Source organism: Tachypleus tridentatus, chromosome 7, assembly GCF_004210375.1.
Source record: "Tachypleus tridentatus isolate NWPU-2018 chromosome 7, ASM421037v1, whole genome shotgun sequence".
Taxonomy (NCBI): Eukaryota; Metazoa; Arthropoda; class Merostomata; order Xiphosura; family Limulidae; genus Tachypleus; species Tachypleus tridentatus.
In genome coordinates, this window is record NC_134831.1 from 90,068,020 (window position 1) to 90,095,962 (window position 27,943).

The window sequence follows — 27,943 nt, forward strand, 5'->3', positions numbered from 1 at the left end:
AACAGACAGTAATTACTGTACAATGGTGCGAGTGAATAAAGCAGTGACCCCTACAGACGGCCTTCAGTCCCCTTTCCGGGAAACAACAACTAAATAAATAAGCGCTGAAAGATCAGAATTCGTATGGCATTTCTTGTTCGTTAAGAATGAACTTAAGTTCCTGCCTGGATAACATATAAGTAGGCCTAAAACAGTCAAGGAAGGGAAAAGTGACTTTTGTTTTCAGTAGTTTTAATTCTTAAATTTCAGCAGACAGTTATATTGAATTGTAATATTCCATGAGTGAAAGGAGAGGAGGGAATGTCAACCACGCTACCTGCTATATCAAGTAAAAGGCACCTAGGCCTTTCGCCTATACCAGTACTCATAAAAAAAATAGTAGTGGTCTACACGCTGTATTTTTAATGAACAACTTATTGTGGTGTAAATCTGATTAACCAAATTAATTATAATTATTTTTATCTAAGCTATTTAATAATACGATTCTTTTAAGTAATAGTTAATAACACAATAATAATTTTAAGTTTATTTGTTTATAAACATATCAGCTGTAAAATCCAAAAGTAAACCATTTAACTTCAACTTTGGTTTGTTTCCGTTATAACTACGTAAAGGCTGTCTGCGCTAGCTGTCCCTAATTTTGAGGACTGTCAAAAGCGTCCACCGCCAACCCTTTGGCAAAGCTAGTCTCATATCATTCTTATAACGAACTCGTAACCACAAAGTGTGAAGCAATAATTTTATTTTCATTTGTTTCTGGCAGCAACGAACCGTGAACTAACCCTCGAATTTAACCATGCTCCCTCCGTACATGTATTTATGATAGTAAAGATAAGTGGATGACCCCCATACCTGTATTTATAATAGTAAAGATAAGTGGTTGACCCCCTCATACCTGTATCTATGATAGTACGGATAAGTGGGTGACCCCGGTACCTATATCTGTGATAACAAACTTGGGGGTTTCTCTTCAGTAATTTATGGGTTAATAAATTTCGTACTAGCATATTTTCCTGTTACCTTGTACGTTGTCAGTCCAAATAATAGTATATCAAAAAGAAAGAAACACACGTGTCAAATCTAGTTTCTAACTTTACTTAAGTAAACCATGAAAAGTAAGATACAGTATTTGACAGTGTTATACACACAACCAAAAACAAGGTTATTATAAAAAATAACGTCTTTCCAATCATGTAGATTTGTACTCACATAATTAATAAAAACTTGACTGTTAAACTAGAGCATGAAAAACCAAACATAAGAAACAAATATAAGTTGTTATATTTGTTAATTTCTAATCAAAACAAACAAGACAAACAGAAATTAGCAAGTTTAATAAAACGTTCTTACTTATAATGTAGGTAGCAGCACCGCCTACGTAAGGATGGCTTTATAATATTACACGGTGTTTCCTTTTATAACAATATCCATCTGATGGCCGAGTCGTAAATTTTGTGAATATCATAGTAAAAGTTCTAAATTTCTAGTTCTTCCATATCCATTTTAAATACACAAACCTTGTTCTCAGCGTTAGAAAACTTGAGACTTATTGCTAAACCACGGGAGATGTGAAGGAAGGTGGGAGTGGATCTTATATGAATTGTAACTTCTTTATATATAAGCACCAGTACTAACTGCTTTTTCATATATGGTTTTCAAATATATCTTCGAAGAGATTCGTTGAAGATATAATGTCATTACGATTTGCAAAACCACATCCACTATGAAGATATTATGTCACTATGATGTGACAAGACCATCTCCACTATGAATATGTTATGTCACTATGATGTTACAGCAGTGGATATGTTATGTCACTACAATGTTACACGACAATCTCTACTGTGAAAATGTTATGTCACTATGATGTTACAAAACCATCTCTACTGTGAAGAAGTTGTCACTATGAGGTAACAAGACCATCTCCACTGTGAAGAAGTTGTCACTATGAGGTAACAAGACCATCTCTACTGTGAAGATGTTTTGTTACAAAACCATCTCCACTGTGAAGAAGTTGTCACTATGAGGTAACAAGATCATCATCTCTCCACTGTGAAAATGTATGAGGTAACAAGACCATGTGATGTTACAAGACTATATTTACTGTGAAGATGTTATGTTATTATGATATTACAAGATCATCTGTACTGTAAAGGTATTATGTCATTATGATGTTACTAGGTCCCTCTACAAGTCAATGTTTACCATGTTTAATCATTTGGATAATTAGTAACTGATATACTGGAAAGTAATAAAATGTAAGTAGATAAAAGAGAAAATTTATTGATAATGTTTATATATATATATATATATATTAACAACTGTGGTCCGTAAGAAAGACTTGGAGAACCACTATATAAGATACTTTTCAGTTCACCAAACGAAACATCAAAGACAAGCACGTGGCCACGTTTTTCATAAACAGTTCAATTTATCTATTTGATTTTTCTCGTCTTCGACTCACTTGTTAACAAGCATCACACGTACGTCTTAATAAACTGGTGCCAGATTTAAAGACCTAAAATCCAGGTTCGATTCCCCGCAGTGGACAGAGCGCAGATAGCCCATTGTGTAGCTTTGAAATAACATAACAATAACAGACTCATTCATGTGATTGTCCCCTGTTGTTAACCTCTGGTGGATATAAATGAACTTCTCGAAGGGTCAGATCAACAAAATCAGAACAAAGTTCCGTTAGGTTCTCGTAAAAATTCGCCAAAGAACAATTACCAAACGAATATTTCTGTTTTTATTAAATTTCAAAACACGTGCACGCAGCATGGCGTGATTTAAAATGGCAGGTCAGAAACTCGGTTTCACCAATTACTCCTTGTACAATTGATATTTGAAACCTATATTCCTCTGGTGAAACCATAGTATAGTTTCATATCGTTGTTAGTTATACGTAATATTTGCTAGTGTTCGTCAGAGAATGAACTTGCGGTAAAAAAACAAAAACAAAAAAAGAAAACCTTAGTAGAAAAATGGCGTAACCAAATCAGACCATGTACAAGACAGAATACTACCGAACACTGTAAAATCAGTCATTCACCTCTTACTAAGAAAACCTTTTTAGTGTGATGAACTAGGTGCCTATTGTGCAGCTAGTCCTGATAGGCTAGCATAGCTGAAATCAATACTTATCAGACGAATACGTTCTCGTGGTTTGAAGCAGTTTCGCTTGAGATAAGAAAATAGCTTCCGCTGTAACATCCTTGAGATCAACCACCCTGCTGGTGAAACACCGTCATGAATTCAACGTTGGTGTTAGTGTTTGGCGACAAACTCGCTTTTCGCCCAACCGTACTTCGAGTTATCACCACTGAGAAATGATGTTTTCCGTTATAAAATTATTGAAAGTCATGTTTTAAACCATGGTGTGGAAAAATTAATAAGAAAAAGGATTTTTTTAATAAGGAAGACAATTGTTCACGCCTATATAAATTTTGCGAATTTCGTTTGTTCAGAAGTGAAAATAAGAGCTATTTAAAAGTGCTAATAATTTGTGCTTTACGAAACTGGACAAATGAGCTGGAGCCTTTCGAAAAGGTCAAAGATCAAATTTAACATCTCATAAAACTAAGAAAAGTTCAGACGCAAACTGTGTGTGTTTTTTTTAGAGCAAAACCACATCGGGCTATCTGCTGAGTCCACTGAGGGGAATTGCACCCCTGATTTTCGTGTTGTACGCAATTTGTGTAAACCTTGTATTGTAAAATAGGCCTCGTGAAATTGCCTAAAATAAAGCTACCTTTCATTCGTATTTATGAGATTTGTAAATTGATTTATTTATAGTCCTAAATTTTCATTTTTATAAATTATCACCCCAACAATACGTCTAATGTTTTATATACGTTTTATATATAAACATATTACACAAGTCCACACTTCCTAATAATCCATCAACACATCATAATTCGTATTTATGACAAAGCTACTAAGGCTCTATCTCTCGTTGTTTGAGTATATATATGTGTGTATATAGGGCCTGGCATGGCCAAGCGTGTTAAGGCGTGCGACTCGTAATCTGAAGGTCGTGGGTTCGCATCCCCTCGCGCTAAACATGCTCGCCCTTTCAGCCGTGGAGGGCGTTATAATGTGACGGTCAATCCCACTATTCGTTGGTAAAAGAGTAGCCCAAGAGTTGGCGGTGGGTGGTGATGACTAGCTGCCTTCCCTCTAGTCTTACACTGCTACATTAGGAACGGCGAGCACAGATAGCCCTCGAGTAGCTTTGTGCGAAATTCAAAACAAACAAACAAACAAACAAACAAACAATGTGTGTATACCCAGAAAGGTCAGGTACACTTGACCTCTTCTTCCTTCATTTTTCTTGTTAGTGTGAACTGCTTAGCATGTTAATAATTATTACATTAGGGTCAGAGTAAATCACATTTACTCGGGCCCGCTTTCAGGGCAATGGCCATATATATTGCACCATCAGTTCCTTCACCAATGTCTAACTCATAGGAGGCCTGTTTTATTATAGCACTTTATAATTATAGCACGTGTATATTATATTTTTATAATATGTATTTTTATTTTATTATTATTATTTTTGAAAATAATTTTATCCTAATGATCTAATATATAAATTATTCAGGGAGAGGTGTTTAGGACTATCTTCATCATATATGCAGTATCTGTCTAGTTCGCATAATAGTTCATTTTTTCTCCAATTTTTATCAAAATATTTTATTGTGCTATGTAGGAGTCTATCTGTTATTGTTGGTGTGTTTGAATATTTATGCGTAAACGTTGAAGAGATGGTTGTAGGTACTCTAAATGCTGTTGTAAGTAGTGTATTTTGTAATGACTGTAATTTCGTTTTCAATTGTTCTTTACTTACGTTAATCCATGCTGGAGCTGCATAGTCTATTACAGGTCTTACATATGTTTTGTATATTTTAAGGATGTTTTCAGGTGTTGCTTCACTGTTTGTACCAGTTAGACCATATTATTTATATAGTTTGTCCATGTGAGTTTAGAATAATACGTTAATCCTACAAATCTTGCAGATGTAGCAGTCTGAAGAAGTGCTCCGTTAATGTAAATCTGCGTGCTTTTTGATGTTTCGTTGACTTTCAAAATATCACTAGTGTTTTTGCTGTGTTCATTTTAATTCTATATTTTTGACAATATTCGCATATTGTGTTTAGTTGCGGTTGTATGTTTGTGGCTGCTGGTGTTGGAGCACTTTTCCAGACTGCTACATCATCAGCGAACTGTGACGAGTATCCATGATTTGGATCTACTAAGGCTGTCTGCCGCCGTCACTAATTTTTGAACTGGTGACGAGAGAAAGACAGCCAATAAGCAGCTCGTTACTCGTCACCCATCAGCATGCTTACAACAAGCAGTGATAACTAATGGTACCTTTAAACTAACAGATCAGAAAGAAGAAGGCTTGTCAACAAAACCCACCGTCAAACTGGTAACAAGACAATAATATCACACATGTAACCATGGACAAACTGGTGACAACAAGACAATAACACCTCACATGTAACCAGGACAAACTGCTGACAACAAGACAATAATACCTTACATGTAATCAGGACAAACTGCTGACAACAAGACAATAACACCTCACATGTAACCAGGACAAACTGCTGACAACAAGACAATAACACCTCACATGTAACCAGGACAAAATGGTGACAAGAAGATAATAATACCTCACATGTAACCAGGATAAACTGGTGACAACAAGACAATAACAGGTAACATGTAACTAGGACAAACTGGTGATAACAAGACAATAATACCTTATATGTAACCAGAACAAACTGGTGACAAGAAGACAATAATACCTTACATGTAACCAGGACAAATTGGTAACAAGAAGACAATAATACCTTACATGTAATCAGGACCTACTGGTTACAACAATACATAATCAGACTCAGTTTAGCGCTGGCTGAGACCTTGGTGTACTTAAAAAACTGAGATATGAAAAAGACATCAACCATAGGTGATAAGGTAGGTTTTCTACTGTGGTAACTGATTTAAAGACAATTTGTAATCTGACTTTATGGTTGACAAAGGTGTTTTTTTTTTTGTTATTATTTGTTTTGTTTTTATAATGAGGAATGTAAATTACCAAGATTCACCGTGGGGGAAGTTTATTTTAGTCTGGAAAACGTATACTACCATTTGTGTGGAGTGAAATTTCTGTGGTGTATGGTGAGGAAGCCAGATAGGCCATGTCTCCTGTCTCAGTCCACAGTAGTTTCTGTGGTGTATGGTGAGGAAGCCAGATAGGCCATGTCTCCTGTCTCAGTCCACAGTAGTTTCTGTGAATCATGGAAAGTAAAGCTGGCCTACATTCTATCTCTTTCTGAGACATACCTGCGATGTCACTACAAACTTCTGTGCATATGGTCCTCTTACACGTGCTGTTAGAACTAACGTTAATGTACACTGGAAGGTCTTTTGGAAAACTTGTTACATGGGCTTTCTTTGATAATCATTCCTACAGCATGTACTTGGCAGTAACAAGGTATATGTTTATGTTACTATTATAATGGCACCAAGTTTCATAGCATCATGTCTACGGATATACAACGTCAGAACCAGGTTTCGACACCCATAGTGTACAGAGCACAGATAGCTCATTGTGCAGATTTGTGCTTAACAAACTATTACTAATTGGAGGCAATAAACCGACTAGTTACTTAATATGTGTTTTGTTTGTTGTTTCTTATGCAAACACGGAACAACTTGGTTGAACAAATTTCTTTGACTTCCCTAAAATGCTCGACCTTATTCAAAGAGATGTCTATAAAAACTGTGTGACGAAATAACACTATTTATCAATAATAATTCCATTATAACAAAGTATTTAAATAATTAAAATAACAGGTCGATTCAACGATAGATGCCTCACCGATTAAAGACGGAAATAATTTGATACTCTATAAACATTTTCAATACCCACATTTCGTAGTTGTGGACGACATAAGAAAGCTTAAAACTGATACTGTTACAATCCAAATGTTCTGACATTGTTACAAGCGAAGTATTCTATATGACATTGTAACAATCCAACTGTTATGACATAGTTACAAGCGAAGTATTCTATGGCATTGTTCCAATCCAAATGTTCTGACATTGTTACAAGCGAAATATGCTATGACATTGTTGCAAGCGAAGTATTCTATATGAGATTGTTAGAATCCAAGCTTTCCAACTTTCATTGTTATAAAACAAGTGTTGTATATGACACTGTTACAATCCAAATGTTCTGACATAGTCACAAGCGAAATATTCTATACGACATTGTTACAATCCACATCTTCTGACATTCTTACAAGCGAAGAATTCTATAACATTATTACAATTTAACTGTTCTGACACTGTTACAAGCGAAGTATTCTATGACATTGCTAGAATCCATATGTTCTGACACTGTTATAAGCGAAGTATTCTATGACATTGCTAGAATCCAAATGTTCTGATACTGGTACAAGCAAAGTATTCTATATGACAATGTTGCAATCGAAATGTTTTGACATTCTTACAGGCGAAGTATTCTATGACATCGTTACATGCGAAGTAGTCTATGACATTGTGACAAGTGAAGTATTCTATGACACTGTTACAAGTGAAGTATTCTATGACACTGTTACAATCCAAATGTTCTGACATTGTTACCAGCGAAATATTGTATGACATTGTTACAATTCAAATGTTTCGACATTCTTACAGGCGAAGTATTCTATGACATCGTTACATGCGAAGTAGTCTATGACATTGTGACAATCGAAATGTTCTGACACTGTTACAAGCGAGGTATTCTATGACATCGTTAAAATCCAAACTTTCCAACTGATATTTTTTATAAAACAAGTATCCTATATGACATCGCTATAAAACAATTATCCTATATGGCATTGTTACAATCCAAATGTTCTAATGACATTGTTACAAGCCAGATGTTGTATATCAGTAATGTACATTTGTATTGTTAATACATTACATTCGTTTCATATAAAATCATTGAAGACTCTTTCTAGTTGGATCGTTTTCTACTTTTGCGAAAACTGTCGAATATTACCACTTGAAAGAAGTCAAGATGTTTATATTAATTTAAACGTTATATAAATAAACATTATACAGAACTGATGTCTCAGCTTAATACATTTATTATTCCAAAATGATTATTATTAATCTCTTACTCTTAATGTTTCAGATTAAGAAAAGAAAATCTCTTTAAACGAACTTTTTGTTCCTAGTTCACTACACTGCCGGTGTGTGTCGCCCCAGCATGAAAAACACTCCGCGAAACAAGGAGGTTAAATCACCAGTTAAGCCTAAACTTAAGACACACGATAATGTGATATAATAAAACTTGAGGAAAAGAAACGTTTCTCAGATTCCTATTTTATTTTATAATATTCTCAAGTTTGTTGCATTCACGTACAAGCAGACAAACAATTAATTATAACATTAAATACTATTGATTAATGACACAAAATCGCACCGACATAGCTAATAATATTCAAATTAACACATGATCGACATACCAAGTAGGACGCAACTTATTTAGTCACATTGTATCACTTAACTGTAACTTAACTTTGTGTCTCTCGTTTTTCAATTTCATACAACAAACATATAGAACAATGATTTATAGTTAATAAAATATCAAACCAGTGAAGTTAACCAGACAAATAACGTGTAAATTTGTGACATTTCATTAATATCAGAATTCGAACGTTACCAACTTTCATTCTGTTTTTAACACGAGTGTTTATATCCTTTACACCTAATAATAAAAAAGGTTATTAGTGTTTGACCACGTTTCAATATAAATGTTCATAAAAAGGATCCAGAAATGACATAGAAGCAATAATAAAGTGTGAAGAAATGACAACAATGATTATATAGGGTAAGAAGAAATTAAAACAATGATTATATAGAGTAAGAAAAAATAATAATCATCATACAGAGTAAGAAAAAATGACAACAATGATCATATAGAGTAAGAGGAAATAATAATTATCATACACAGTAAGAAAAATGACAACACTGATCATATAGAGTAAGAAGAAATGACAACAATAATCATACAGAGTAAGAAGAAATGACAACAATAATCATACAGAATAAGAAGAAATGACAGCAATGATCATACAGAGTAAGAAATGACAACAATAATCATACAGAATAAGAAGAAATGACAACAATGATCATACAGAATAAGAAGAAATGACAACAATAATCATACAGAGTAAGAAGAAATGACAACAATGATCATACAGAGTAAGAAGAAATGACAGCAATGAATGATCATACAGAGTAAGAAATGACAACAATAATCATACAGAATAAGAAGAAATGACAACAATGATCATATAGAGTAAGAAGAAATTAAAACAATGATCATATAGAGTAAGAAGAAATGACAACAATAATCATATAGAGTAAGAAGAAATTAAAACAATGATCATACAGAGTAAAAAGAAATAACAACAATGATCATATAGAGTAAGAAAAATTGACAACAGTCAGTGATGTCGAGAAAACCCACTTGCAGAGAAATATATATGTAGAAACGGCTCGTTTGGATTGAGAAAATATTTTACGTAGAGGAGCGAACAACGTTTCGACCTTCTTCGGTCATCGTCAGGTTCCTCAAAGTAAAATATTTTCTCAACCCAAATGATAAGAGTGATAGTGTAGAGTGGGAAAAAATGACAACAGCAAAAAGTAGAGACGGAATAAATTTCTTGTTTTTTAGTTTCGCGCAAAACTACACGAGAGCTATCTGCGCTAGCCGTGCCTAATCTAACAGCGTAAGACTAGAAGGAAGGCAGCTAGTCATCACCACCCACCGCCAACTCTTGGGGCTACTCTTTTACCAAACGAATAGTGGGATTGACCGTCACATCATAACGCCCCCACGGCTGAAAGTGCGAGCATGTTTGGTGCGACGGGGATTCGAACTCGCAACCCTCAGCTTACGAGTCGAACGCCTTAACCAATCTGGCCATGCCGAGCCAATGGAAGATATGACAACAGAAATAAAGTAGCGTGGTGACACTGTGTTTTCCCCATAGTACAATAAATAGGTTTTATCATTTTAAAGTGTTATTTGTTCGTTTTTCAGTGCTAGTAATTTAAAGAAATACAAAGTCATATAATTTATTATTTGACTCTAATGTGACGCGGAAATAATAAAAACTAAAAGCCAGCGACGAGAAAACAATTGCTTGCCTCATACTTTGTGGTACGACCTCTAGGTACGTGTTTAGCGGTATGTATTGTTCAACCAATCAGCGTCTATTACTGTTCACAAAGGCGCGCTAATATTGCACAATCTTGAAATAAAATCATGGTGTGGTTGACCGCGCTTTTCAATGACGTCTACTCTCAGGATCTCTACTATTTATCATATTACATAGGCAGCTAAACCATAGTTTGTGGCAAATAATTACACTTGGGTCACTTGCCTTCTTTTCCCTCCCCCCAACTCCAAGGCTCGTATCGAGGGGGGTTGTCTGCCTCTCTTTAAGAGGTGATAGAACGTCAAGGAATGCATCTCCGCATTAGGCCGGGTACGTCTCGGGTCAAAATACCCTGTTAGGCAGAAATCAAATACTACTGCCGGCTCTTTGGCAGGCAGCTTCGTCACCATGGCAACCACCTGGATCTATAACACAGTTCAAGAAAACCGGAACACGTCAACCAGTGATGTTTCAGGTAACAAAGTGTTCCGACAAACACGAACCTGAAAGAAGCGCTGCTCGGTTGAGTGTATAAAAATGGATTGAGGCTAACGTTTCACACTTTAAAATATAATTGTTTTCTATTTTCACCCTATTCATAGATTTGCATGAACAAAGCAATTATAACCTGAACGAATTTCGCATAAGCGTCAGTTTCAGTCCAATTTTGTTTGTTGTTTTTGTTGAATTTCACGCAAAGCTACTTGAAGGGTGACTACTACGGCTAACTCTTGGGCGACTCTTTTCCCTCATGATTGAACTGATGGGATTCAAACCCGTGACCCGCAAACTACACATTGAATGTCATTGCGATATAATTCAGGTTTTGAACAAATAAGTCATTTTCATGGCTTTGACAAGCGGGATCTAATCCTATTAGTGAGAAAATCCATAAATTATTTGTTCCACAGCCTGAAAACTTAGGTGGAGGGGAAAAAAATCTACTGACCCCAAGTTTTATTTAACAATCTATACGATTATTCAACCTTCGGCCTCGTTTTATGCTAAAGTTCCAAAAATGGCCTTGACTGGCGGGAACAAGTTCCTGAAAGCGCCCTCTAGAAGCAATATCCAATCTCGTCAATCGTGTGAACGTTAAAACCAAAACGAATCCTCTAAACTGTTAAAAAAGAAAGCACAAACTACACTGGTCATAAAATGAAGATACTTTACAAGTCATAATAGAAAGGAAGACGGGTAAATACATTCAAGTTAAATGACATTAATAATGTATTTAGGTATTCATACTACTGCACGGGTTACTGCAACACAATGGGCTGTAAATTGACCACCGTAGGTATCAAAACCCAATTCGAAACGTTGTTCACTCTTCTATGTAAAATATTTTCTCAACCCAAACGAGCCGTTTTTGTATATATATTTAACTAACTACTGAATCATCAAGTTACTTAACTCGTTAGAGGACGCTCGAGATGCAATCTACTGATCGCAGAACATGCTCGCCTTTTCAACCGTGGGTGCGATATAACGTAAATCGCATTATTTGTTGGTAAGAATTGGCGGTGGGTGATGTGAACTAGCTGCTTTCTCTCTAGTCTATAACTAACTGCTAAATTAGGGACGGCTAGCACAGATAGCCCTCGAGTAGCTTTGTGCGAATTTCAAAACAAACAAACGTAATTTATCAACAGTTTACATAGCTACAATGTTTTAATACATTTATATTACATGTCTATTGAACAATAATTACACACACCATTAGTAATTTCGGGAAACATTGATCACGTGACACTTGCATGCACTGTTTTGTACAAATTTCATTGTCACTTTACAAACAGATGATTGCAGCTAGCCATACAACCCCGCTTTGATTCCTTATCTTAGCACCACTGTTTAGCTAACCCCCCCTTATCCTGATATTTTCCAAACCCCCTTTCTGTTTTCTATTTCTCTTAAGATCAATTTTTTTTCTTCATTTATATTATCATCGGGTCAGTGATGACGAGAAAACCCACTTGTACAGCTAAATATATGTGTAATATATATGTTTTTACATATATGTCGACAAGTCAGTACACTTGTGTATTTTGAAATAGGGTGTACATAGATACACGTCAGTGACAAGTGAAATGTTTCACATCTCTACTCAACATTGTTTTATGTTACTATTCAAAAGTGTAAAATAAGAAAACATTATTTATAATAGGTGTTAGTTATACGTAACTGTTCGCCTACTTTCGACACTGTTCAGGTGGTAACGAAATAAATAAATATTTACTCCATTCTTCCTGCGTGACGCAAAGCGGTCGTTTCTGTTAGAGTTCTAAAGGCTGTGTTGTTTGAGAATGACTTCTTTGTACGTGGTTGTTAGAGTTCTAAAGGCTGTGTTGTTCGAGAATGACTTCTTTGTACGTGGTTGTTAGAGTTCTAAAGGCTGTGTTGTTTGAGAATGACTTCTTTGTACGTGGTTGTTAGAGTTCTAAAGGCTGTGTTGTTTGAGAATGACTTCTTTGTACGTGGTTGTTAGAGTTCTAAAGGCTGTGTTGTTTGAGAATGACTTCTTTGTACGTGGTTGTTAGAGTTCTAAAGGCTGTGTTGTTTGAGAATGACTTCTTTGTACGTGGTAGTTAGAGTTCTAAAGGCTGTGTTGTTTGAGAATGACTTCTTTGTACGTGGTAGTTTATACTACACCATGTTAGAAAGTGTTTGGTTTGTGTTGAACTCCATGTCAACCTACACTAGGACTATCTGCGTTAGCCGTCCCTAATTTAGCAGTTAGTTATAGACTAGAGAGAAAGCAGCTAGTTCACATCACCCACCGCCAATTCTTGGGCTACTCTTTTACCAACGAAAGTGGGATTGACCGTTACATTATAACGCCCCCACGGCTGGGAGGGCGAGCATGTTTAGCGCGACTCGGATGCGAACCCGCGACCCTCAGACTCCGAGCGCATGCCTTATCGCGCTCGGCCATGCCAGGCCGATAAATTACGTCCAAGAAGTAACAGTTCACTTATTGTTAATGTAAGCAGTTTCAACGTAAACATATATTTACTTTAACTAGCGTATTTGAGAACAACCCTACAAGTAATCGTATCTGTTCTGAATACAAATTCCACTGTAAACGCTGTAACTTGTAATGAAATATGAATAACATCGTTACATAGATATGTAATGATCACGTGCGAAGACAACGTGAGTAGCAACAGACTAGTTTCCTTGTATTAACCCACGGTTTATCAGTGATGCTTGGAAGAAGGAAACAAACTCAATTATTGGTGGAATATAAAAAAAGTTTGCTTTAGACGTATACAACTATACTCACGTTCAATAACCTGAAATACTGTTATAACTAGTTTCAATTCAGTTTATTAAACAAACTGCTACACTTTAAACGTTGAAATAAGAAACCGTTGGTGAGGTGTGTTTTGTTTTCACAGAGTTATATAGATATACATCCTTGTGCAAATTAACTGAAACAAGACGGAAAATTACGATTTTTTTTCAATTTTTTGCGTTTTATTTCTGAGAACCAAAAATTACTCACAAATTAATACATGATATGACCGCCTTTATTTTTCAGAAGATCATTAATCCGTTTTGGCATCAAGTACACGAGTTGACTGCAATCTTTACTAATTTTTGGGTCGCGGTACCACACCTCAATTAACTTATCTTTCGTAGTACAGTCTTTTTCTCGAAGTCTTTCTTTACAAATCGCCCAAAGATTTTCAATAGGATTTAAGTCCGGGAGTTTCCAGGCCAGTCCAGCACCTTTATTCGTGTTGTAGTCATAAAATTCTTCACAAGTTTCGATGTGTGGCACGGAGCCAGATCTTGCTGAAAAATGCCAGATCCATCTGGAAATCTTTTTTCAATTCTGTAACGACTCTTGTCTGCAAAACTTCGATGTACTGTGGTCCTCGCATCATACCTTCTACGATATGTAAGCCTCCGACGCCATAGCAGCTGGAAAAGCCCCAAAACATCTTCTTCAAGGGATGTTTTACGAACTGAATGATGTGAGATTCTCGAAGTTTCTCACCTGGAGATCTGCAAACATGCAGGCTTCTTTGACCCTGTACGAAGAAATGAGTCTCGTCACTGAATAACACCTTCCTCCATTGTTCTTGCGTCCATTTCTTGTATCTCAGACCCCATTGATACCGGTTTTTCTTCATTAAGTTGGTAAGAAGTTGTTTTTTGACTGGTCTCCTTGCCCTTTTAACGCAATTTCGAATGACGTAATATTCCTCAATATTTCGTCATATATACCAAAAATAGATCGACCGTACTGCAAAACACAGCTAATGACGCCGTCTGTGTGAAAAAATGACAATTAAAGGAAATCAGCGGGTCCAGCGAGCCTACACCGTCCGCCATGCTGAAAATATTGTGAAATGACCATTTGTTTAAATTTATTTGCACAAGGGTGTAAAACAATCATATTCAAACCGATGGAAAACCAAAACAGGTATAAACTATGTGACAAACGAATAGTTTACACTTAGAACATAAACCACCACCTAGAGCTGGGTGATGCATAATATATGACGACCGATTGATCGATTACATTTGATTAACTAATTAGTACCCTCAGACCTTGATATTTACGAGCAAAAAAAATGGAGCCTGGAACAGTCAATAAACTGCCTTCTCTAGTTATCATTTCATGAAGAAAAAGCTGGCGGCGGGCGTTGTCAGAGTTGCTTCCCCTCTAGTTAGGAATTTAAAATCAGCCTATTATGTAGCTCTGCACTTAACAAACAAACAAACATACCATTAACAGCATTACTTCCAATATATGGAGTAATACGAAACCATAATTTCAGTCGATTATTTTCGTGCCAATCGATTCAACAGACTAGTTTGCACGTCACTAATCATTTATATGAAATATTCAATAAGAATTTGGCAAGATATTACACACACCCTATCAAACTGAATAACTTAAGAAGTCATCATTGCATAACCAAAGTTCAAGGCCTTAATACAGTATTAAACTAATGAAATAAAGACTGGAACACAATGAAAACGTTGTTTGAAGACACAGTGGAATGTGGATCGAAAGAAACATATATATAACACATAACACTGATTGGACTAAAACAATTGAATCCACTCAATGCTTTACATCGGTTTCCTGTTCTACTTTAAACGACCTAATAACAGGAATTTCACTGTTTAAATAAACGTCCACCACGAGTGCTAAACTGTAGTTCCATTTTACGTGAGGGTAGAGATTAATAACACAAAATACCGAACAATATAACCCTTCTGGCGCTTCCTAACCCTGACTTGGAAATCCCAGTTACAAACTTCTGAATATTAACAAAAACGTTCACTGTTTATTTAACCAATCCAGCTGATCAATAACCATGTTACTTAGATGATTCAATATTAACAAAAACGTTCACTGTTTATTAAACCAATCCAGCTGACCAATAACCACGTTACTTAGATGATTCAATATTAACAAACACGTTTACTGTTTATTAAACCAATCCAGCTGACCAATTACCAGATGATTCATTATTAACAAAAAGGTTCACTGTTTATTAACCTAAACTAGCTGCTTAGCTCATCAGAACAGAAAATATAAGCCAACGAAACTGCTGTATTGTCTCTTTTGTCCATATATAACTTTTCGAACCTGTAGGACCACACTTGTTCCACTTTAGAAATCTGCGTCAAAACTGTTTACAACAAACACGTGCGACTCATGCGATTTTTTTTTAATTTTACTTTAAATTAATTCCAACTTTTATTTTTAAGAGAAATAATTTATTCGATTACCAAGTTTATTATTAGTTTTATGTTTACTAAAAACTAATATTGTTTTTTAATATGGCAGACTTATATTTGATATATTAAAACTTTTAAAACCACATATGTTAAGGAAGTGAACAAACTTGGTTTATAACACCGTTTTATATAAAGATTGTTTCTTTGTTTTTTGAATTTCGCAGAAAGCTACTCGAGGGCTATCTGTGCTAGCCGTCCCTAATTTAGCAGTGTAAGACTAGAGGGAAGGCAGCTAGTCATCACCACCCACCGCCAACGCTGGGGCTACTCTTTTACCAACGAATAGTGGGATTGACCGTCACATTATAACGCCCCCACAGCTGAAAGGGCGAACATGTTTAGCGCGACAGGGATGTGAACCCGAGACCCTCGGATTACGAGTCGCACGCCTTAACACGCTTGGCCATGCCGGGCCAGACCACATAGAAAATAAATTATTTCACTCAGATGTTTACTGCGGGTTCTTTATACACTTCGTATTAACCTGCAGGGAGAGTGAAACATGTAATCACAAATCGACCAATTAGTAGTTTGTATGACAAAATCCCATAAAATTTCAATACGCTTTTCTTGTTCCCACAAGTTTGTGATATAAATAGCGCCTATCGACTCGTGTGTATACTTTTTAACATTTTCGTATGTTATATATTTCTTAAGTGTGTATATTTTTGACTAGATAGTTTTAGGTTTGTGTAGTATATCGTGGAGTATACATTTCTCAAGTTTGTATATTATACGGTGGAGTAAATATTTCTTAAGTCTATATATTATACTGTGGAGTAGATATTTCTTAAGTCTATATATTATACTGTGGAGTAGATATTTCTTAAGTCTATATATTATACTGTGGAGTAAATATTTCTTAAGTCTATATATTATACTGTGGAGTAGATATTTCTTAAGTCTATATATTATACTGTGGAGTAAATATTTCTTAAGACTGTATATTATACTGTGGAGTAGATATTTCTTAAGTCCATATATTATACGGTGGAGTAAATATTTCTTAAGTCCATATATTATACGGTGGAGTAAATATTTCTTAAGACTGTATATTATACTGTGGAGTAGATATTTCTTAAGACTGTATATTATACTGTGGAGTAGATATTTCTTAAGACTGTATATTATACTGTGGAGTAAATATTTCTTAAGTCTGTATATTATACTGTGGAGTAGATATTTCTTAAGTCTATATATTATACTGTGGAGTAGATATTTCTTAAGTCTATATATTATACTGTGGAGTAGATATTTCTTAAGTCTATATATTATACTGTGGAGTAGATATATCTTAAGTCTATATATTATACTGTGGAGTAGATATTTCTTAAGTCTATATATTATACTGTGGAGTAGATATTTCTTAAGACTGTATAATATACTGTAGATTACACATTTCCTAAGTCTATATATTATTCTGTCGAGTATCCATTTCCTAAGTCTCTATATCATATCGATGATATATAATTGCTGCTGATCCTGTATTTTATATCGATGAATAGATATTTCTTAAGTGTGTATATTATATCGTGTAGTAAATATTTCTTCAGTCTGTGTATTATATCTTTAAATGAATATTTCTTGTTAAGCCTGTATGTGGCCGGTCATTTTTATGTTGATGGGGATATTTCCGTTTTGGTTGGAACATACTTAGAACACTTCAGATTTAAATTGAAGAGTTCACGTGCGTAGTGCGATTTCCTGTTAGAAGTTATTGTAAGCTTATAAATGTTTCGTATAATCCAATAAAGTGAAACCAAAACTGCGACACGTTTCAAGAAACTGAAAACTTAAATACCATTGAAGAAACCACGGCGAAACCCGGAAACCGGAACCAAACTGAAATACATTTGAAGTTTCTGGGTCCTTTTAATCTCGTCCCCCTGTAAGCCTACAGATTTACAACCCTAAAGTCAGGGGTTCGATTTCCCGTAGTGGACACAGCAGATTGCCCGATGTGGATTTGCTATAAGAAAATACACACACATTTTTAAGCTCACCTTTAAGTGACCTAAATTAATATAGGTTCATTGATAACAGTACTTCTAGTAAAAATAAATCTGTAATATAATAATAAAATACGATGGTTTAGGAAGTTTGAATTAAATATATATGTATAACTCAAGTGTAACTTTGTTGTTACTAACATCATGGTTCGAGTTTTACTTAATATACTGACGTGATGAAATAATAATCAGTGATGTCGAGAAAACCCACTTGTAGAGAAATATATATGTAAAAACTACTGGTATGGATAGAGAAAATATTTTACATGGAAGAGCGAACAAACGCAAAATTAAGGAAGCCTTACTTATACAACAACTTAAACCCAAAATAAGCCAATATAAAGGAACGCCTTTATACCTATATTAATATAATAAAATAAATAAAATTATATATTCAAACATCTAACACCGCCTTCTACATTCCGACACTCAGTTACACAACCCTTTCCAAACATGTGGTCAGCTTCCGGTCAGTTACCTCTTTCTTTGTGAACCTGACGATGACCGCAGAAGGTCGAAACGTTGTTCGCTCTTCTATGTAAAATATTTTCTCAACCCAAACGAGCCGTTTTTGAATATTGACGTGTTGTTACGTCATATATGACGTGTTGTCAATATGAAAACGCATTTGTATGACAATTCCGCCTTGAGAAACTAGACCTCTATTTTACGGACGAGGGTTTGACTTTAACGATTTAACAGCTGCTTTAAAAGAGGAAGTACAAATGAATTAAAGTTATTTTATTTCTCTGTGTTTCAAACAAAACGTTTTGTCTTCATGTAATACAAGTTTGGTGTTAAGTGACTTTTCTTCTACAGTTTGTGGAAATATGTTGATTAATTATTGAACAGAAATGTTTAACTGCCTCATTCATGTTTTGAATAACGTGTGATATGAGCATGGAGTTCATATTTTGTAATAGCAGCAGGAGTATTGCACGAGGAAGTGATGTAATAAAGCGTTTTTTTAAGACTTCTTTCCGGTGCAGATTGGCCGAGTGTTCAAGCGTGACTTGTATTGTCCCGTGTACAAAATGTGTGCGACTGGTAGTTAGCAAGATAAATCACCGCTCGGTGTGTGTACATCATGGGAAAGACCAGTAAGATGGAACATTGGGTGTGTGGACAAGACTTGTTGAAAGTGATGGTTTTTGTCAACATGCACAAATGGTCACTTGAGTCCGATACAAACGCGTGGCATTTTGACGCGCAAGAATAACGGTAGACTTTGAGTCTAGTGTTCTTTGACCCAGAAGGTACTTCCAATTTGTGCAGTTTAAGTCGGTAGGTGGGCCACCAGAGGGAGGGGTTGGTGAGGGCGAACACGGTCTGCTTGTCCGAATGGTAAGGATGAGAAGTTAAGTAAAAAACAGATAGCCAAAGAACCAGAAGATCTCCATTTGGCAGAAGTGAAAACCATATTATTTAAAGTCTAGACCCAAATATCTGTGAAATGAAACTTTAACGATGAAGGAAGATATGATTTAGGTCGAGGAACGTGCTTTGGAGTAGGTTAGTTTTAATTGGTAACGTACTTTATATAAACGTACTTTATATAAGGTGGCTCGGCATGGCCAAGCGTGTTAAGGCGTGCGACTCGTAATCTGAAGGTCGCGGGTTCGCATCCCCATCGCGCCAAACATGCTCGCCCTTTCAGCCGTGGGGGCGTTATAATGTTACGATCAATCCCAATCCCACTATTCGTTGGTAAAAGAGTAGCCCAAGAGTTGGCGGTGGGTGGTGATGACTAGCTGCCTTCCCTCTAATCGTACACTGCTAAATTAGGGACGGCTAGCACAAATAGCCCTCGAGTAGCTTTGTGCGAAATTCAAAAAAACAAACAAACAATCTTTATATAAAACGGTGTTATAAACCAAGTTTGTTCACTTCCTTAACATATGTGGTTTTAAAAGTTTTAATATATCAAAGAAATATGTCAAATAACGTTATGAACTGTCTCCAGAGTACCAAATAACATACCATGCGGGGAAGGGGGATATCTGAAACAGGCATTATGTGTATGATATATAACACAGTGAAAGATGTTCTGGAAAAAACAGCGCATGCTTGGAACCACGCGTGATAAGTAACGCACTTATTTAAAAGGAGGTTCCGGAACCAAGATTGAGGGTCCGAAAGCTTGAATATATATAGATACATATATATGTACGATAAATAACACACCAGTAGAATGTTTCTCCTAAAATCAAAGCATGTTTGGATTTAAAAAGGCCTACCTTAGACACAGTCTAATATAATTACATTTCTATCCAATTGCAACACGGCATTACATGGATTTAAAAAGGTTTAACATGACTAATATATAAAGGAAGTTTAATATAAATACATTTCTATCCATTTAAATGAGAATTAACTGAATGTCCTTTATAGTTGTTTATTATTTTTAACCAATCACCAACGTTGTTCTGATAGAACCTTATGTCCTGTAACTACTGTAAGACTGCCAACCCCCTATACTTAATTTACAAACCCATTGCATTAAATATTGAAAGTTAGAAAAAAAATATTATATATTTTATAATAACAAGTGGTAAAACAGTTTTGCTCAGATTTGAAGTGTAGAAAGCCCTGAGTAGAAAACCTACTTTTACTTAATTAAGAGCGTTTGTCACCACAAACAAAATTCATAGTTCGACTATTTATAGGTACATTAATGAACAATCCTGCCATGCTAATCTGTACAATAAATATACCTATGTGCTTTCAAAATTACGAACTACAATAAATTCACAGGAATGAAATTAGTTTAATTTCTCTACGGATAGATGGCGCATATCAACTATTACTGGTTAGCCAATGATTTGTATACTTTTTATAATTAGAAGAGACATTATTTTAATGTTTGTAAACTCAACTACTTGTAATTAATAAAAATCACACAGAATAATGGTTAAATTTGCTACAAGTAGTTAAGAAGCAAAACGCCAAACATTTTATGGAAACGATGGCAGTTCCACTCCTCACTTCAGAATGCTATCACAACAAATACCAACTGACCTAGGACACGCGCAGGAGGACCTCAGAAACATAAACAAAGAGAAGTATTTAAACAACTTGTCTGCCTTGAGGTAATGGTTTCAACTATCATATAAAGTCGGTCACGTTTACGTTCTTTATTCATCAGAGGGCGCTGTTCATTTACCTCATTTCTCATTGGGTAAATTGTGAAACATACAGTGTGGAGTATTATGTTTCGGTGGGTCAATGACCTCAAGAAATGTGGCCCAACTACGCAGGACTTGGTAATGCTAGAATGTGGATGTTTACGCTCCTTCCTCATCAGAGGGCGCTGCCTATTTTCCTCATGTAGTTCTTAAATAAAATCAGTTTACAACTAAGGTTTACAAATATATCACACAAAGTTCACATAGATAATTCGATTCTACTGTTGTCATAACGTTATATTCTGACTTGACAATTATATCATTCTATGTAAAATAACAATTATATCATTCTGTGTAAACTATCAATTATATCATTCTGTGTAAAATAACAATTATATCATTCTGTGTAAAATATGACAACATATAATTACATTCACTCGCTGTTCTCAGCCTTTGTTTAACTATAATTCTTTCATCAAAATAACGAAAGTGGGATAAGCAAGGCAGAGATTTCTCTTGAATAATTTAGGCCTAATCTCTTTACTACGAAGAAAGTGAGTCAGTTCTGTTTTCGCTCAAGACATACTTATTACACTGTCCATTTTAAGCCCTTCTCATGCTCTTTGACATTTTAAGACCGCTACTGATGTTGTCCACCTCCCAATTTCGTTCTTTGTCACTTTACTATACCTTCTATATTAACACGACAATATATGAAACTTGTTACAACAAAGTATCTCTAGCCCATTCATTGGTCGCTGAATGTTAGTTTATAAGCTAATCACAACTTTTATGCAAATTAATAAGCTTGCTAACAAACATTCAAAGTTAGAACAATGAGTTAGTTTAAGCATGCTGTTGTTGTCAGACTCGTAGTTCGAATGTGCCATCTTTCAAACATTCGTCTGGGTTTTTCATGCAACACGTCATGTCTTTGTTGTAAAGAACGTTCAACTTCAACACCTGCCTGTGCAGGATCAAAGAAATGATCATTATAAACACAGGCCTTTATAATTTCGTGTTACACTTCCGATACTGATAAATTTAAGACAATTCAAAACATTAAGCATGCCACAATTTGAGTTTTTGCAATACTCGAAGAAGTATATTTTAAAAGTTCATTAATAGTAAAATAAAATATTATAAAGCCTTGTATGTTTAATTTTGCCCAAAGCCGTCTCTAACTGTGAAATGATAAACAAGATAGAAGGCACTAGTCAACACTACCCACCGCCAAACCTTGCGCTACTCTTGACTAACGACTTGTGTAACTGACCGTGACGTTCCATGGCTGAAAGGTCACTGAAAGCACCCTACTTCATAAATACTACAAAGTTCCCCCAAAAAAAAAAAACAGTGGAGAACCCCTTTAAGGTTGTTTGACACGTACAGTTGAACCTTCTCTGACACTGGACTTAGACTTGTGTCTGGAGTCTAATCCCTGCTTCAAGACTAGGCAGGGTGCACAACCACAAAAAAGGCATTTTAAATCACATGGTTTGTGTGTGTGTGTAGTGATGCCGTGTTTCACGTGGTTTGTGTGCGTGTAGTGATGCCGTGTATCACGTGACTTGTGTGCGTGTAGTGATGCTGTGTTTCACGTGGTTTGTGTGCGTGTTGTGATGCCGTGTTTCACGTGGTTTGTGTGCGTGTAGTGATGCCGTGTTTCACGTGGTTTGTGTGCGTGTAGTGATGCCGTGTTTCCAGCCGCTTCTAACATTCGCTGAAGTAGCCAGTAGCAATACAAATCACTCACCGTTCAGTACTCATGTAACTCGAGGTCACCGGGAGCACTAGTGTGTTACAATCATTATTTAAGTATGATGAAAAATATTTTTATTAGTATAAACATATGTGAGAAAAACTTATATATATATATATATATATCCACATGCCTCCCGAGTAACTTGAGAAAGATTACACCAAATATCCATCAGAAATATATGGTCACTACATAATAATAATCTTTAATATAACCACATTAATTTTAAGTGCTGTAAAACAGTCGAAAATTACGAACTGTGAAGACCTCGAGAACTAACTGAGCTTTATTACATAAGGTCTGCGTTAGAATTCCTTTTGAATAAATCAAGTTTTACGACAATTTACAACGAAATGGATTGTTAACAAAACAATGAAAGGATTTTATGTATATACAGACTGCCGTAAGATGCGTCCATAGTCGGATTTTTACGATTCGATTTTTATACAGAGTTAAAAATACTGCTAGATTAGATATCACGTGATTCGGTATTTGCATGCAATTACATTTGGTAAACGTACGTTTCATCATTAATAAAAAAAATGGCTGAGATTGTTTTATTAAAAATGAAAACAATAAAAATCTATACGCAATTTTCTTCCTTGTGCTACTTTCTACTAGTATCTTAAAGTCAACGTTGAAAGAACTTCATTACTTTAATATTAGCCTAACATAATATTCAATATCAGTTGTACGTGTACGTACTGCTAATCTTACTTTATTTAGGCTTAGCGTAATCTATACTAGAGGGCCTTCTTCATATATATATACACTTTTTTTTTTTAGTGTCGTAGGACTAGTCTGGTGTGACAAACCACAATTAGCCATTTCGATAACAGAAAACTTCGTTTGAGATTAAAATCAATACACGTTCGATTAAAAGTGAATTCGCAAAAGCTAGACTGGCCTGACAACACCGTATTTAGGCCATTTTAATCGAACAATGTGTCAGCTGGCATTAAAGCTAACGTCACTTCAGATAAGAAACTTACTATGCTGTGCTATTACTTTTATTAAATTGTTTTCTGATGTGAATGATAGAAGTAACACGTAGATAATAATGTAAGAACGTAGTTGTGGGTCCACACAACCATATATTTTTGTGTCCAACTCTAAAGGTATGATGGTGGGTGATACAACTTTCATTGATATGATATTTGGAACTTAACGACTTACCGAACAGTAACACATTCTTGATATGTTCCATTTGGAGGTGACACCTTACGATAAAAGCTAACTATAACACGTCCTCTTCAGTTTATTTTCCTTATAACTGAGCTGGTTACATTTTTCACATTGCCATTTCAATGGACAAAACACAACGTAACCGCGCCTTATAAAAAGGCCACCACAAGTTATAGTCACATTATAAGCAACAAGTGTGACCTAGACAAACATATCACAAGTTCCCGTCATATTATAAGCAACAAGTGTGACCTAGACAAAAATATCACCACAAAAGTCCTATCCATTTTATAAACAAATGTGACCTAGACAGAAATATCACAAGTTCCAGTCACACTACAAACAACAAGTGTGATCTAGACAAAAATATCACCACCACAAGTGACCCCACTCAAACTTAACAATGTGGGTAAACTTCTACTTAAAAAGACCACCTTATATATCTGTTTTACTGTAATAATACTTTAGTCACAGTCACCAGTTCCATTAAACGTTTGATGACTTCAGATCAGACGCGGGAGAGAATTTAGAAAAAGGCTAAACCTCGCCCCATATAACGATACACTGGCAGTTGGCATATTGTTTGTGAAACAGGCTTTAATAGGTTTGCAAAATATATTATATGACTTTTGTTACTATAAGTTTCAAACGAACCTGTTACAGAAATCTATGGTGGTGAACCTGGTGGCCCACATTTCTTTTTCTTGTTTTAACATTTTTAACAAACTTTATGATGTGACTCGTTAAGTTGTTTGCACAACGTATTTGAGGTGTGTGCAAAGTACCCAGCGCCCTCTAACACTCACACTCACGGCCACTTGTACATCACTCCTACGTATCGTCTTACACAACTTACATGTTTATTTATTTGTTTTTGAATTTCGTGTAAAGCTATAAGAGGGCTATATGTGCTAGCCGTCCCTAATTTATCAGCGACAGAGTAGAACGTTGGCAGGAACTCAACACAAGCTTGGCCTACTCTTTGAAAACGAATAGTGGGACTAATCCTCATGTCGTAACCCACATACAGCTGAAAGGGCGAACGTGTTCGGTTTGATAGGTATTCGAATCCCTGAGCCGCAGATTGTGAGTCAAGTGACGTACTATCGGGTTAAGAGTGCTGTAGATTGGGCCACGGTACCTAACAGAGTACCTATATAATACTTTAGTGGGTTTTATTTTTTAAACACAATTGATAAAACGTCAGGAGAGAATCAAACCTTGAAACCAGGTTTACAAATGTAATTTTTCCCAAAGTTTATTTGGAATTAAGCATAAAACTGCACAATTGGCTGTCTATGCTCTGCACACCACGGGTATCGAAACCTGGTTTCTAGCGTGTTGAGTTCGTAGACAAACCGTTGTGCTACGTGTGGGTTCCCTAGCGATTCATGTTCAGAAGAGATGTCAACACATAATGGTATTTATTTAAATTGCGACATTATATATATAAAAACGGCTCGTTTGGTTTGAGATTTTTTTTTTTTTTACGTAGACGAGCGAACAACGTCAAGTTCACAAAGAAAGAAAGAGGTAACTGACCGGAAGCTGACCACATGTTTGAAAGGAGTTGTGTAACTGAGTATCGGAATGTAGAGGGCGTGCTTAGATGTTTGAATATATAATTTTACACTATTTATTCTTTTATTATTATTTATTATATTGTTTTTAATATAGGTATAAAGGTGTTCCTTTGTATTGGTTTATTTTGGGCTTGAGTTGTTGTATAAGTAAGGCTTCTTTAATTTTGCGTTTGTTTATGTTTGTTTCTTTATTTAGTATTTGAGTGTTTTCTATGGTTATGTTGTGTTTATTTGACTTGCAGTGTTCGAAAACGTGTGAAGGTGACTTTTTGTGTTCTTTGAATCTGGTTTCCATTTTTCTACTTGTTTCTCCAATATAGAAGTCGTGGCAGTTATCACATTGTATTTTATAAATAATGTTGGTGTGGTGTTTGTCAGTGTAATTTTTATATAGTATAGACCTCAGTCTTGCGCCTTTCAAACATGTGGTCAGTTACCTCTTTATTTGTGAACCTGACGATGACCGAAGAAGGTCGAAACGTTGTTCGCTCCTCTACGTAAAAAAATTTTCGCAACCCATACGAGCCGTTTTTACATATATATTTTTCTCAACATCACTGATTATTGCGACATTATGTTTGAGTAACTTGTTCTATACTTAATGTTACCGATTTGGTAATTCTTCCCTTATTACTTGTCGTGTGTGTTGTTTTCACTCCAAGAGTGACCAAGTCATTTCTGTTCTCAAAACCGCTTACAGGATGTTAATTTCACAACACACTACTGCACAAACACGTGCTAAATGCTGTACTTGTACAAACGAACAATCCGGAACAATTCCTGAACTGAATTCAACCTGCTCTTTAAATAAACACGATTTTGGTTAATTATCTATAATAATATTAGACTTATAGTGATTCTAATGTGTAATTCAATTCAATGATAGGTTTTTTTTTCCAAAAATATAGAATTTTATTAACTTCCTTGAATCATAATATTAATTAATTATGTATATTAACCTTGAGGAAGTTGGTTAAAAATTACATATATCTTGAGCGTAACGGTCGTTTTTTTCTAATTTCCCCCTTTAATTACACTATAAGTTACTGGGAAGTGATTTCGTCTTTCAAAAATCCACATAAAACGGCTCTTAAGAAACAGAAATATATCTTTCCAATTTATTATTTTATTTCAATACTTTCCACGTAAGGTATCACTTTTTATCAGACACAAGCGCCCCCTTCACATCTAATTATTTTTGAGGCCTCTTTGCTCAATAACGCAATTGCCACAGAGAGATTTTTAAATAGGGTTACATGACACCAGCCGAAGACAGCCAATGACCTTGTCAACAATTAGCAGTTACTTGTCTCGCCTAGGATGTTGAGAAGTAAACATTAACACAGTAAAAGTGCTTCTAATTACTTTGCTTCGGAGACTATAAACACAGTTCTAATCCGTGCTCCGTCATTTCCGACAAAATGTTGTAACTTAAACTATACTATTACTTCATGTATTCTAAACTTATTTTTTTTGTACACACAGATGAAATAAGACCTCGCCAACAAGTCAGTTTTGAACTTTTACAATGCTAACACTGGCAGTAAGAATTTGAAATAAAACTTACATGGGAATCTTCTCTTCCTTTAGTTTAGGCCTACACAGATAAGTTCATTTTGTTCCAGTGCAGATTATGAACAAAAGAAATGATAACAGGTCTGCTCTACGAGTTGGCGCTAATTCAATGACAGTTTACACAAGCAGTTATTGCAATAACAAAAACTTGTTATATCACGTACTGAGTCGTTGTATTATAGAGGAGTTATTAAAACTATCCACGTGTAGAGAAAAATCTAACAGCCGTGTCCGACCACTGTGAGATAAGGTTTACGTTTCATGTCGAGTTACATACGGAAGGATGTTGTCCCCCCCCCCTCACTCCCTACCAGATGTTTCCCTCCCTCGTTTGACTGATGGCTTAGGCTTAGGGACAGACTCGACGGACAACAGCTTTGGCCAATTGGGACTACAGGGGCGTAGCTAGATTAGTTCCTTTGAGCAATCGCTGCGCTTCGTTGCTAAGTGATCAACGTCAATATATCTGCTGCCAGTTCGACAAGAGGTTTGTAGTGAGACAGCTTTATTGAGTAATAACCGTCGTTACGAGAGTTCGCCTTTTCACGCATTTATTCTAGATTGCAGAACAACTTATATTTTATTTCTACAGTAGTGTAATCCAGTTGTAAAGATCCCTCTTTTTACAAGGCCTAAATATTAACTAATGATACACACTTTAGCTGACATCTAACTGTTTGGAGATTTTTTAAGCCTAGCCGTGGTT

General features: G+C 35.6%; 1 protein-coding gene across 3 annotated transcripts in view; it reads right to left on the reverse strand.

The window, feature by feature from the left end:
• Positions 1 to 27,730, reverse strand: part of LOC143256173 (zinc finger MIZ domain-containing protein 1-like) — a 188,381-nt gene extending 160,651 nt beyond the window's left edge. For 2 of the 3 annotated variants that reach the window (XM_076513017.1, XM_076513018.1), the window contains exon 1: positions 27,230 to 27,730. The gene's annotated coding sequence lies outside the window, so the exon portion shown is untranslated. Of the gene's footprint in view, positions 1 to 17,799; positions 17,968 to 27,229 lie in introns of all 3 variants that reach the window. The other variant, XM_076513016.1, reaches the window with a different exon arrangement.
• Between the last annotated feature and the right edge of the window lie 213 nt (positions 27,731 to 27,943).